The sequence below is a fragment of the Cupressus sempervirens genome, chromosome 3 (assembly GCF_028749045.1).
Source record: "Cupressus sempervirens isolate cs-2001-9-10 chromosome 3, ASM2874904v1, whole genome shotgun sequence".
In the NCBI taxonomy this organism is placed as follows: Eukaryota; Viridiplantae; Streptophyta; class Pinopsida; order Cupressales; family Cupressaceae; genus Cupressus; species Cupressus sempervirens.
The window spans coordinates 563,429,865-563,445,165 of record NC_143120.1 but is presented as its reverse complement, the minus strand read 5'-3'; positions in this window follow the sequence as shown (position 1 = coordinate 563,445,165).

The following is a 15,301-nucleotide window of genomic DNA, read 5'->3' as shown; positions in this document are numbered from 1 at the left end:
AGATACTCATGTGGCTTGCTATGCATCCTCAAACAGAGGGGTACATCCTTGCATCAAAATCTATCAATTGTGTTTCCTCATGCAAAAAACAAGGGGTATCTCCACTGGTTTCTGGGGAACACAATTTGGTATTTTGAGTACCCTTTGGGTTTACATAATTTTACATGCTTTGACAGATCAGAGATTTTGTCTGCTAATGTTGTCTTTGGTTTTCATTCTTGAGTTTGTGTGTGTCAATTTGCTGGTGGCATTTGGAGATTCACTAGTTGTTAGGATTGTGGTTAAGTCTTTCATTGTGATCTTTGTGATCCCCATATGATGTTGTGATGTGCATTCATACTTGCAAAAAAAAAAGATCTTGGCTTGTATTGATCCTGTTTTGTATTGATCTTGTTTCCAAGGATCTCTGGGTGGGACATTACAAAAGGCCACAATACTCAAAACTTCTTTAAGCTCAATGATGTCATTCAAGATCTCATAGATGCTAGCAAAGTTGTATAGATAGCCTAGTCAAAAAAATCTGATTATAAAGCTTTCAAACAACCATTTCAAGAGTATGAGAAAGGTGAATCCTCCAAGATTCATAAGAAAAACCATGATGCTAAGATCAATTATGCATACGTTGACACTGAAAATGTTATAAACAAGATTGAGCCCATTGAATATCTTCTCATGATGAGTTCTAATTATAACAAACAACCCAACTATGATGTTTAGGATGAAAGGCCCAAGGTTTCCTCAAGACATGACATGTTCAACATCAACATATCAACACTCAACCCAAAGTAGTACTTTGAGTGGATAAATCCTTATCCTCACATAGTGAGCCATTTAACGTTGTTAGTAGGCAAAATCCAAAGTTATTCTTAAAGTTGTTAATGATCCTAAAAATGCTTCATCATCCAAACAAGAAACTACCTAAAAAATCTCTAGTTATGACCTTGCTAGTCAGCTACAACAAACTCCATCCCAAATATCCATCTTTGAGTTGTTAGAGTTATCTTTTTTGCATAAGGAAATTTTGAAAAAAGCCTTTTGTTCCACTAACATCCCCACAGATATTGACATCGAGTGATTCCAAGCTTTGGTGAACCACATTCTTCACACTATTATCTCACTTTTTCGGAAGAAGATGATAGATCTCTTAGTCATCTCCACAATCCTGCCCTCCATGTTGAATTCCAAATCTTTTGTACTTGCATTAATTGAGTCTCGATGAATAATGGTGCAGGGTTGAACATTAATCATTCAATGTTTTCCAAAAACTAGGCATGTCCAAAGTTTCCATTGACCCTAGGTTCAAGATCACCATCAAAGCCTATGATAAGGTTGAAAGACCTTCTAAAGGTCTCATTGTGCTCCCAATCTAAGTTGATCTAACCTAAAAAAGATGTGGTTTTCCAAGTCCCAGACATATTGATCATGTGTAATTTATTTTTGGGGAGGCCTTGGATTTATGATATGCAAAAATTTTCTTCCACATATCATTAGTGTATAAAGTTTCCTTTCAATAGTATTGAGATAGTTATCCTTGGACATAACTCAATGTCTATAAACATGCTATATGTTGCAAAAACATTGGCTCTCACAATTAGTCCTCTCATGAGATAAAACCATCTTTTATAGTGTGAACAGAAACTTAAAATGATGATCCTAGGCATGGGAGAGTACACTCTGGATTCTATTAATGCTTTACTAGTTTCCCCTAGATCTTATAGAAAGTCTTCTTCCAAATTGAAGCCTTCAGGTTCTGTAATGACCTTTTTGCCACTTTTTTTTTAATCCCTAGTTCCCCTAGAAGCAGAAAAAGTAGAACAAGCCATCAAGAATTATATATATATGGAAGAGGAAGATATGGAGAAGTCATGGTCACTACCCCTATCTCTCCTAAGAGCTATGAAAAAGGTTACAAATTTCTACAAAACATGGGATATCAGGGCCATGGGTCCTTAAGTGGTCGTAAGAATGCTCTCATAGAACCTTTAAATCATATTGAGGGTCACACGCCTAGAGATACTATTAGCTTAGGCTTTACCCTTGAAGATGAAATACCTAGATTTGACAGAAGTGCTTCCATATTTAGGGAATGAGAGGATGATGATCCACCCTTTGTTGCTACATACCACTCTACAAGATGAGTATTACATGCCTCTCACTTCTCTCCTTTGGGCAGAACAATCAATTATTACATACAATGATGTTGAGGCTCCTACTTCTAGATAACATGAATAAGATGAATCTAACCATGAAGACTTAAACAAAGGAAGGATTAGAGAGCATATTACTTGCTTAATTTCTAGGAACTAGAGTACAAATACTAGTGAGTATGAATAGGAAAGTCTCTCAAATGCATCTTGTGAATTAAGGGTGGATATAATTCATACCTATATAGTTGAAGAGTCTAGTTTAGGGTTAGACAAGTTTGGTTCACAAACTATTTTAGTGGACCATGATGATTCCTCTAGGTCTATTCCTAATCTACATTCTTTTGCAATGTTCACTATAGGTTGGACTTCTCATGTCACCAGAGATTACTCCTTCCATATCAACAACCTTGAAGCCTCCACATCTCTTTCTTTGATTCATCTTGATCTCAATTATTCGTCGGCTCAACAAAAAAGTCTTGAAATACCATCTTTTTAGAATGACTATGAGATCGCTTGCTACGTTAACACCATCAAACCCGTGACCTCTTCCACTAGTGAACCTATGGTTAACATGAAGGAAGCAGATATCAAATACCTCAATCACAAAATTAAAAGGAAAAACAAGTGTTCAGATGGCGAAAACCACTTTATGGTAGTATCTAAACCCAAAAGAATAAAATTAAAGACATATCTAATGGTCAAAACCTCGTTGAGGTGCCTACAGATGAGGTACTTGGTAGTCTTCCAAGATATTTTTAGGATAGATCTTTAGTTCTCATTGAACCCACATAGCCTATCAACTTGGGTACAAAGGAATCTCCTAAAATCATTCATGTGGCTTAGTCCCTATCAATTGAAGAAAAGGATATTTTTCCCAAGTTCTTTCAAGAAAAGAAAATCAATTTTGCATGGACTTATTTAGATATTCCTAGTCTTAACACTGATCTAATTATGCACCATCTGTCTATCTCTCCTAGTGTCAAACCTATTAAGAAAACATTAAGGAAGATACACCTACATGTGACCCTCTTAGTCAAAGTAGAATTGGAAAAACTCCCCTGTGCAAATTTCATTAGAGCTATTGATTATGCAGAGTGGATTTCCAATATTATACCTATGTTTAAGCATGACAAGTCCATTTGAGTCTGCACTGATTTTAGAGATTTAAACAAGGCATGCCATAAGGACGACTTTCCACTACCCAATTTAGACATGATAGTGGATATGATAGCTGGTTATGAAATGTACTCCTTAATGGATGGCTTCTATGGGTATAACCAAATCAAAATTGCCCCTGTTGGTCAAGAAAAAATCACCTTCACATGTGCACGGGGTACCTTCTATTACACCTTCTAAAGGTCTCATTGTGCTCCCAACCCGAGTTGATCTGACTGAAAAAGATGTGGTTTTCCAAGTCCCAAACATACCAGTCATATATAATTTATTGTTGGGGAAGCCTTGGATTTATGATATGCAAGAAGTACCTTCCACATATCATTAGTGTATAAAGTTTCCTTTTAAGAGTACTGTGATAGTTGTCCTTGGAGATAACTCAATGTCTATAAGCATGCTATATGTTGCAAAAACATTGGTTCCTCACAATCACTCTTCTCATGAGATAAAACCATCTTTTATAGAGTGTGTATAGAAACTAAAAATGATGAGCCTAGGAATGGGCAAGTACACTCTAGATTCTATTATTGCTTTACTAGTTTCCCCTAGATCTTATAGGAAATCTTCTCCCAAATTGAAGCCTTCAGCTTCTGTATTGACCTTTATGGCACTTTTTTTTCAATCCCTACTTCCCTTAGAAGTAGAGAAAGAAGAACAAGCCAGTAAGGATTAAATATATAGGGAAAAGGAAGATATGGAGAAAGTCATGGTCATTACCCCTATCTCTTCTAAGAGCTACGAAAAAGGTTACAAATTTCTACAAAACATAGGATATTAGGGTCATGGGTCCTTAAGTGGTCATAAGAATGCTCTCATAGAACCTTTAAGTCATATTGAGGGTCACACACCTAGAGATACTATTGCCTTAGTTGAAGATGAAATACCTGGATTTGACAGAAGTGCTCCCATGTTTAGGGAATGAAAGGATGATGATCCACCCTTTGTTGCTACATACCACTCTACAAGATGAGTATTTCGTGCCTCTCACTTCTCTCCTTTGGGTAGAATAATCAATAATTACTCACAATGATGTTGAGGCTTCTACTTCTAGACAACATGAACAAGATAAAACTAACCATGAAGACTCAAATAGAGCAAGGAGTAGAGAGCATATTGCTTGCTTAATTTCTAGGAACTAGAGTACAAATTTTGGTAAGTATGAATGGGAAAGTCTCTCAGATGCATCTTGTGAATTAGGGGTAAATGTCATTCACACCTATTTTATCCAATCAAATGTAGTTAAAGAGTCTAGTTTAGGGTTACACGAGTTTGGTTCACAAACTATTTTAGTGGACCATGATGGTTCCTCTAGGTCTATTCCTAATCTAGATTCCTTTGCAATGTTCACTATAGGCTTGACTTCTCATGTCACCAAAGATGACTCCTTCCATATCATTAACCTTGAAGCCTCCACATCCCTTTCTTTGATTCATCCTAATCTCAATTATTGGTTGGCTCAACAATAAAGACCTGAAATACCATCTTTTTAGAATGACTATGAGATTGCTTGCTACATTAACACCATCAAACCCATGACCTCTTCCACTAGTGAACCCATGGTTAACATGATGGAAGCATATATCAAATACCTCAATCATAAAATTAAAAGGAAAAACAAGTTTTTAGATGGCAAAAACCACTTTGTGGCAGCATCTAAACCCAAAAAGAGTAAAATAAAGGCATATCCAATGGTGAAAACCTCTTTGAGGTGTCTGCAGATGAGGTACTTGCTAGTCTGCCAAGCTATTTTTAGGATAGATCTTTAGTTCTCATTGAACCCACATAGCCCATCAACTTGGGCACAAAGGAATCTCCTAAAATCATTCATGTGGCTCAGTCCCTATTAACTGAAGAAAATGAGATTTTTCCCAAGTTCTTTCAAGAAAACAAAATCAATTTTGCATGAACTTATTTAGATATGCCTAGTCTTAACATGGATCTAATTATGCACCGTCTATCTACATGGATCTAATTATGCACCATCTATCTATCTCTCCTGGTGTCAAACCTATTAAGAAAACATTGAGGAAGATGCACCCACATGCGAGCCTCTTAGTCAAAGTAGAGTTGGAAAAACTCCCAAGTGCAAATTTCATTAGAGCTATTGATTATGCAAAGTGGATTTCAAATATTGTACCTGTGTCTAAGCATGACAAGTTCATTTGAGTCTACTAATTTTAGAGATTTAAACAAGGCATGCCCTAAGGATGACTTTCCACTACCTAATTTAGACATGATAGTGGATATGATAGTAGGTTATGAAATGTACTCCTTAATGGATGGCTTCTATGGGTATAACCAAATCAAAATTTCCTTTGTTGGTCAAGAAAAAATTACATTCACATGTGCATGGAGTACATTCTATTAGAATCCCATGCCCTTTGGGCTTAAGAATGTTGGTGCTACCTATCAATGAGCAATGACCACTATCTTCCATGATATGTTGCACAATAATATGGAAGATTATATTGATGACACACTAGAAAAATCTTTAAAAAGAGACGCACATCTTGATGACCTTAGTTTGATATTGGCCCATGTGGAACAATTTTAGCTTAGTACCTTTGGTGTCACATCAGGAAAATTTCTAGGCTACATCATATTAGCAAAAGGCATTGAGGTTGACCCTAAAATAGCCCAAGACATCATGGAAATGCCTCCTTCTAGGAATATCAGTCAACTCAAAAGTCTTCAAGGACATTTGCAATCAATTAGAAGGTTCATTTCTTAATTAGCTAACAAGACTCAATCTTTCAACAAAAAACTTACGTAAAGGCTCTACCTATATCTAGAACAAATATTTTCAACAAATCCTATATCAAATCAAAGGATATCTAGCTAAACCTCCAGTATTGATGCCATCCATACTAGGAAAATCTTTGATATTATATATCTCAACTATGGATTCCTCCCTAGGAGCATTAGTGGTACAAAGTGATGAGACTAGAAAAGAACATGTTATATACTACAGCAGTCAAACTTTGGTGGCCTATGAGATGAACTACAACAAAAGTGAGAAGGCTTTCCTTGTAGTGGTATTTTCCTCCCACAAACTCAAACACTATATGTTGGCTCACATAGTCCATCTTGTTGCTAAAATTGATCCCCTAAAATACTTATAAAGTAATGTTGCGCTTATTGGCCACCTAGCTAGATGGATGATGACTCTTTCTAAATTTGACATGCAGTATGTTGAATACAAACCTATCAAGGGGTAGGCCATAGGAGATCAATTGGCTAATTTTCCATTAGAAGATACAATGCCTATGCAGATTGAGTTTCTAGATGCCTCAATCATGTACATTACTGAAAGAACTTGGAAGATGTTCTTTGATGTTTCTCATACCTAGAATGGGGCAGGTGTAGGCATTTTGTTTGTCACACCTCATCGTTACACAATCCAAAATCTTATAAACTCTTATTTCCTTGCACTAATAATATTGTGGAGTATGAGGCTTTAACAAATGGGATTAAAATGGCTCTAGAATGGAGAATCAGAGAGTTACACATTTATGGGAATTCAGAACTTGTCATAAACCAAGTCAATAATGAATATCAAATTTGTGGCATTCTAGCAAATTCCTTGAGTAGAACATAAGGCTACATATGTTATGTCCACCCTAGCATCTATCCTCTAATTACAAGAACATGAATCATTTTTTGAGCTCCCAGTGGAAGAATTATGTCATCATGCCTATGAATCCTCTGATAACCATGTGATCTATATTGTTGTTGGTCATGATTCATCTCTCTATGCTACCATTTTCTCCTACCTATGTGATCAAATTCTTCATGAAAATATCATGTGCAACCAAAAACACCAACTCCTTCACAATGCCTCACATTACACCTTGGTCTCTGGTGACTTGTATAGGAAGGGTCTAGATGGAATGTTTCTTAGGTGTCTAGATCTAGAGGAGTCTAAAAAGGAATTAGTCAAAGTCCATGATGACATTTTTGGGGCACACTCCAATGGCCTTGCACTTTCTTGAAAAGTGCTTTGAGTAGCTAACCATGCAAGCTGATGTTGTTCGCTATGTTGAAACTTGTACGAAAGGTCAGCTTCATGGTAATTTGATTCATGCTCTTGGATGTGAACTTATACCTTATGTTATATACTAGCCATTTCTACAATGGCCCATTGAATTAGTAGGGAGGATTCATCCAAGTTCATCTAGTGGCCACAAGTTCATTATCACAGTAACTAGATACTTCACCAAATGGGTTGAGGCTATACTATTATCTGCTGCTATAGGAAAACATTTTTCCTTATTTATACTCAACCATATCATTTATCACTAATACATTCCTTCCTCCATCATTTATGATAGTAGAGGTCAATTAAAAAACAAGGACCTAAAATAGATTCAAAATCAAACACCATTGGTCCTCAATCTACTATCCCCAAGGGAATGGCCAAGCTGAAGCTTCTAACAAAATTTTGCTTAAAATTTTGAATAGAATAGTTCACAAATCAGGCCAAGACTAGCACTTATATATCAATCTAGCACTACGGGCCTATAGAGCCACCATACATACTCCTACAAGGGCCACATGCTTTTCTTTAGTTTATGGTTTTGAGGTTGTCCTACTCTTAGAAGTTGAGATTCCCTCATTAAGAGTCATCCTATATAGGTTGATAACTAATGAAGACCATAGAGCCATGAGAGTACAAGAGCTAGAAACCCTTGATGAGCATCACAAGGTTGCTTTCAACCATATGAGGGCTTATGAAAAGTGACTGTCTACTACATACAACAAGAAGGTTCATCCTTGTGAGTTCCAAGTGGGTGATTTTGTGCTCAGAGAAAATCCCAAAAATTAGCAAAATAGAGAGTAGAAAGGAAAATTTGAGCCTAACTAGTTGGGCCCTTACATTATCAAAGTAAAACTTAGATCTGGTGCCTATCATCTTTCTAATTTAGAAGGGGAACAACTTGTGGAGCCTATCAATGTGCTACATCTAAAAAAGTTCTATGCTTAAAGGCTCACAACTCAACTATTTGTACATATTTAATGATCCTGAAAAAATCCTTAAAAATAGAAGATGTCCTAAAAAAATGATCATCTTAGTGAAAACCTAGCAATAGGTGCTTTGATGTATCACCAAAAAAACCAAAAATTCTGAAAAATATACAAAAATTTTGAATAAAGTCCTGAAAAAATTTTCCAAGTGGTGAAAACCTGGAAAAGGGCACTACTTGACACCCTCACACCTATGTCTATCAGCCTCATTCATTCACTCGGCAATACATTTCCTAGCTTGGAATTGTCTCTTGTCCTTGTCTCGAGGGCACAACTGCTTAGCCCATTGGGGTCACCTTGCACATAGGGCTTCTCTGGCAAATCACAAAATAGTGTTTGTCAACACTACTCCCAAATTGATATTAAGTGTTTCTCAACACTTTTTAGATAGTCTACCTATAGTCTCGAATGTTGTGATATTTCTCATTATTAGATTCAAGTCTTAAAGAAATGGCCAAGTGACTTACACACACACATTAAATTTAAACTTGTTGAGCTATGGTAAACTTTATGTTCTTTGTGTGTTGTCTATGATGATTTATTTTCTATGTGTTCACTCCCTAATAGTCTTTCAAGCATTTCATGGACTAGAAGACTAGGGGAATGGGGCATGTTTTTACTTTCTTTCTTCTCATGGGTATACTTTGTTAGTCTATAGTATTTAGAGCATTCACTACTTGACACTTTGGACCTACAATGTATCATCCTTGTCTATTTTTGCAAGACCACACTTGGGGGTTATCCTAGCACTTATGCATTGATATGGGTGTAATATTTCTATATTAAACTTAGGAAATCTAATCTCATAGCCATCTTGACTTACATGCCTCTGATGCTTAGATTGGATTTCTACATTCTTATCTGATATTGATCATATTCATATCATCATAGCTATACTAGTGATGGTTGTATGATCTTACGATGTCCCTAATAAATTCTCAATGATGAAATTAGATTCTAAATGTTTTGTCCCTTGCAAATAAACTAATTTATGAATTAGTTTGCATCATAGGCTCATTTTCTATCTTAGTCTTGTATTTTCGCATATGGGGAGAGCTCTCTCTTTGTCTTTTCTTAGACAGGTCAGCTAACTACTTTCAAATCATCTTTTCTATTCTTCTTGATCATGTCTTTTCACCTTCTTGATCTTACACTTCACCTCTTTGTTATCCTATCATCACAAGGGGTTAATCTAAAAATCACATCTGATCTATCCAAGTATCACATTTTCAAAACATGAGTCTATATCGTACACATGAGAGCTAAAAACTATACATAAGAGAGATCCATGAGCATATAAAATTGAGCAAACATTAGTAGAAAAATGAAACATTTCCTAGAAACATAAAAATGTTAAAACATCCACAAAATGAGACAAGTACACAAAACTACTACTCAAAATCTAGTATCTCATATATATCAAAATGTCCCATAGTACATATACAATGTGAGGTCCAAAATCTAGATATATGTCTCAAAATACATGTTGTACAATCAAACTATCATAAAACATCAGTCTAGACCTAAGACAAGCTCCCCCCTCATGCGTCAACTGTGTCGAGGGAGTAGCCACTTGTATTCTCACTGGTGGTTGATCTAATCTACCAGATCTCTTTGAGTAAATAGGTAGCAATTAGTCCATTGGAACTATAGCAATATATACCTCATGATAGTAGGCCAACCTAGCTATCTATCACTCCACCTCCTGTCGGGCCACTATGAAATCATCTCTCAACACTCTCTCTCGCTTATCCACCTTGGCCTGTGCTTCCACTAGTTGTTGGTCTCTGACCACTATGGTTGTCTACAACACCTATACCTCTACCTCTAGGGCCCAAATCCTAGCATCTCAATCATCATCTCCTCTAGAAGGCTACTCTTACTATACCTAGACACCCAGTCTACTCTCCTATGTCTTAGTGGATGCTCCTCCTCCTCCTCCTTATCCCTTGTAGCCTAGGCCCATGTCTATCTCCTCCCTAATCAGGAACTACTCCCAACCTTCATCTATTTGTCTCCTCTATCTCTACCTCTTCCTCTACTATCATCTCCCCCATATCCTCCTATCACTGGTGGAGTGTCTAGCCATGTGAAGCTATGAAATAGATGCCTCTGCATCTCATATAAGTATGCCAAGTATTCCCCACATCTACCACCTCTAGACAATAGTCCCAAGGATCATGAGTCAATGTTATTGTCTCTTGTAGGGCTACATGATAGTGAATCATGAGCAGCCACCCCTATGCCTCCTCTCCATGAAACTATGCACAAGTTGTAGTCTCCACTAAGACCCCCTATTGCTAAGCAAACTAACACCATACCCAGCTAATCAAAAAATACTCCACTATATTTGCATGCCTCCCAAAAAGTGGTTGACTATAATGCATGTACTCCAGCTCTAAGTAGTCAAACCATCTATGACACTAGTAGTATGACTTCCACACAAAATAAGTAAGCTCATCTAGGATCTATTGATAATAGGTCACATCCCCACTGTGGCTCTAGGGTATGAATCTTGTGTACCTAAAAATGAATGGCTCACTATGCTCTTGTAGTTGCACACGTGGTCAAATCACTACAATGTGATCCCAAGCCCATATCTGAGCCAACACTGATCTACATGCCTAGGTCTATCCACCACAATATACTACCTTGTGTATCTTGTGCTATGCATCTTCTAGGATTATCGATCCCCATGTCATCCTCCAAGGATGCCCAATTAAATTTTCCACTAGTCTACCCCATCTTAGTGGAATGCCCTTCTGGACACTATCAGTAACCAAAACTTGTGCAACCAATGAATACAAGAGACATGGTAATGGGTACTCATTCCCATACTCATCTATGAGCCTCTCCTAGCTCAAATGTCAATCTAGGATGGTAACATCCTAAAAAATCTCCCAAATGGATGCCCTCCCCTCTATTGGGGTTTGATCATAATAAACTTATGACATGTAAAAACCTCACATCAGTATGCCTTGCATGGATATCAGAAACTTAAAATGCAAAAGAGAAATCAAACATAAAACTCACTGAATTGTCATAGCATTGTACCCAAACGATGCGATATACATCCTCTAGTGTGATGTTGGCCTCTCTAGTTAGCAAACAAAAGGTGTTATGCTCTCTATGTCATTGCTTGACTAGCGCAGTCAACAACCTATGGTTCATTTGTATATGGGGCATTTGTATCACTCACTTCAGCCCCATACTCAATATGGTGACTCTCTCATCATCAATCAAACATTATAAGACACACAACTACATCACTTTAGGGGCCCTAACAAGAAGTGTGAGAAACACAATCTACAAAATGAGGTAAAATGGACATCAGTAACATCAAAATAGTGCTCAAACATATAAACTTCAACTCAAAACAATAAAAAATAAATAGACTGTATGATATTTTTCTATAGGTAGGTGACACTTTTTGTTGACATAGTATTTTATGATACTTTTCATAGTATCTAGGTGATACATTTTGCTTGGATGATATTTCACACTAGACAAGATGATATTTGGGTATGGCTAAAATGATATAGCTTTTAAAGTGGGGCAATACTTTTTGTAATAGAAATATCATGCGATATTTCTTAAAGTACCCATGCAATACTTTTAAAGTATAATTCGATATTTTTTTTGACAACCCCTAAAATGTGCAAAAAATGACATAAAATGCTTCAAAAAATGACAGAAGTTTGATGACTTAACAGTGCCTCGTACTCAAGTGGTTGATTGTGCAGTCGGTTATGCTCAAAATGATGTTTGTGCATTGGAATCCCTACTAAAGGTGTTTGATCTCTCCAAATCACTCAAAAATCTCTCAAAATCACAAAATACAAATGAATTGACAATGACACTTGGACCCCTTATATAGCCTTCCAACCTCATTTTCACTCATTTTCCAAACTCCTTGAAATCTCACAAAAATTGCACTTCTGGCTAATTTTGACATCTTTGATTCATTTTTAGGATCAAAATCGAAATCTGAGTTCATCTTGGTAGTCAAAATCACATTTAAAAATTATACCTTATTCTATGCAGTTAGTTGACCTTTTGAGGTCTAATCTTCGAATCTTCACTGGGGCATCTTCATTTCTCCATATCTTCACTATTTCTACACTTCCTATATATTTCACTTCATATTTTCATTCTAAAATCATCTTTCTAATTGATTTGACCTAATTTACATAATTTATCCTTCATGGTCAACTCTGGTCAAACTGGGCCATTCTATCATTCCTAATTGGTCACTCTTATGTTCTAGTCATATATTTTTCATCATGGACTTCACTATATCTCAATTTTCTCATATCTAGCTCATTTTTGCATTCCCTTTACCTCATTTCAATTTCGATCTCGAGGGGGTGGAAATACTCTGGTATCACTTCCTATAGCTATCTATTTCTTAGAGAGCATATGTTTGACATTTTCATGTGTTCTTGATCTATCTACTTTTCTTAGTGTTATCATTCTTATTTGATTCTAGCATCATCTCTTTCCAAAGGTTCAGTGCTATCACTATCATGCTATACATTCAGGATCTGCTATCTCTTTCTGCATTTCATTCTTCAGAATCAGATATCTCTATCTATTGCTACCTACTTGGCTTTTGTTTTCTTTGACATCATGTCTTCCCAGATCGATCACACATTAGTTAAAGAGGGGAAAATGTAATCACCTAAAAATGGTCATCTATACTATTAGCCCCCTTCTTAGCATTGTGGCTAAGTTAATTATTCATTTGCCTAGACCAAATTTCTAAAAATTAATTGATTTGATTATAACCTATAGTTTGATTGTACTATCCTAAGTTTATTATTTGATTAAAAGATCATGTCTCCTTTTAATTAAATAAAAGACCCCATTCTTCTAACCCACTCAATGTGTGTGCATAAAGTCCTTTTTGCTATTTAACAAATTAAAAGAAAAAAAAATTGTCTCACATGCAAAGTCAACTCTTTTCTTATTGGTTGACTTCCTCTTGCACATGGATCATGCCAAAATCAACTCGTGCCCTTGATCCCTCATCCCTTGATCTTGATCTCCACCATCTGTACATCTTTAAAAGAAAGAGCTCTCCCCTTCTCAAAGGATTGACACTCTTGAGCATTGTTATGTTGTAGGTTTATCGATCGAATTCTTGAGAGCTTGTGGAGAACTTATATTCCCTTGTCTCATTCTCTCATATCATGGCATATTATCTTAGAATCATATTGCATGGTAGTTTAGTTCCTTTTTCTATAGCTTAAATCACATAGTTTTACTATTTTGGATCTTGTAATGCTCTCATCTTGTTTAATATAGCTGCATTTTGTATATTTATATTAGCTTAATTTTATACATGCATTGCATTTTGAGAGTTCTCTTGGACATTGGCATTCTTTCTCTTGTCTCAAAGAACCTCCCATTGCATGATTTACTAGCAAGGGTCATGTCTCAAAGACTCAACTGAGAGCTATTTGGATTGCTCTAAACATACCCTTACACTCCATGGATAGGGAGCTCTAAGCCGACATTCAAGTACTCAAAATCATGGAATTACTGAGATAGAAGGGTTTCGAGTGTGACACAATCTAAGTATATAGTATAAACCTAGTATTTAAAAGTTTTTCTATCTCATCCTTAACCAAGAGAGCAATGCTAGGATTCATTTTATGAATCTTTTGTTTAACAGGTTTAGCATATGGTGTCAAGACTATATTGTAAGTAATAATTTTAGGATATATGCCAGGCATATAAGAATATTTCCAAGAAAAGATATCAAAAAATTCTAGAAGAAGTTTAGTAAGATGTTTTTTTATGTTTCATCTAAACATTTCCCAATGATAATAACCTTTATAGATTCATTAGGATCAATAGGAACATTTATTATCTCACTGATCAACATATTATTATTTTATATCTCTTCTATAGAAGGAGGAGGATATATATGTGAATCTAATTCCATTTCCTCTCCAAAATATCTATTAATATCCAAATGATAAGGATTTCTCTCATTATGATGATTAAAAGAAGTTTAATCCTCATATGTCCCTAGAAAATTAGTCAGGGCATCATCAGAGGAGAAAAAATCCAAAGAAGTGGATTGATCAAATGCAATAAGATGAGGATTTATTAGCTTTAAAGGACCACTATAGAAATTATTAACATTTAGAAAGAATGATGGTTGTTTATAAGGGTTAAATCCCAAACTATAAGTATGCTCATAAAGATCATCAAATAAAGGAACTTGTATTCCTTGTTCATATTTTCCACATCCTCGACCATAAAACCCATGCTTAGCAAGAAAATGGCATCCAAGACCTCATTGATCTACCATATCAAAGATAATCAAAGAAGCTTCATACAAAACTATCTCTTGACCATCAAGCTTAATAGTTTCAATGTTTTCTTTACATTAAGAATCAATGAAATTCTTACTTAGCTCACTAGAAAGAGGAGTTGAAATAAGTTTATTTTCCTTAGATTGTTTGGAGGTCTTCATAAGATATCGAAGAGCAAGGTTCTTCACTTTGTTGTTCTTTAACTTTAATTTTTCCTTTTGTTTCTCTTCCCTAGGTGTTGGCACCTTAGAAGCTTTAGTAGTATACCAATTATTAAGATTATCATCTACATGAAGGGTGTACATTATGTTATCATAGATAAACTTCACTTGACAATGAAGAGTAGAGGAAACAACATACATATTATGCAGCCATGGTCTCCCTAAAAGAAGGTTGTTGTTGAGAGTTCCTAACATCACATGGATCAAAGTATCTAATATTGCATGACCAACCTTGATAGAAAGAGTTATAAATTCTAAGGTTTTCTTATCAATGTTATAAAAACCATGGATAGGTAGGATATCTAGCTTTATAGTATACATATCAACATTTATAACTTTCAACATTTCTAGACTACAAACATTCGATCTTGATCCATTATCAATTGTGGTTCTACAAATGAGATTCTTA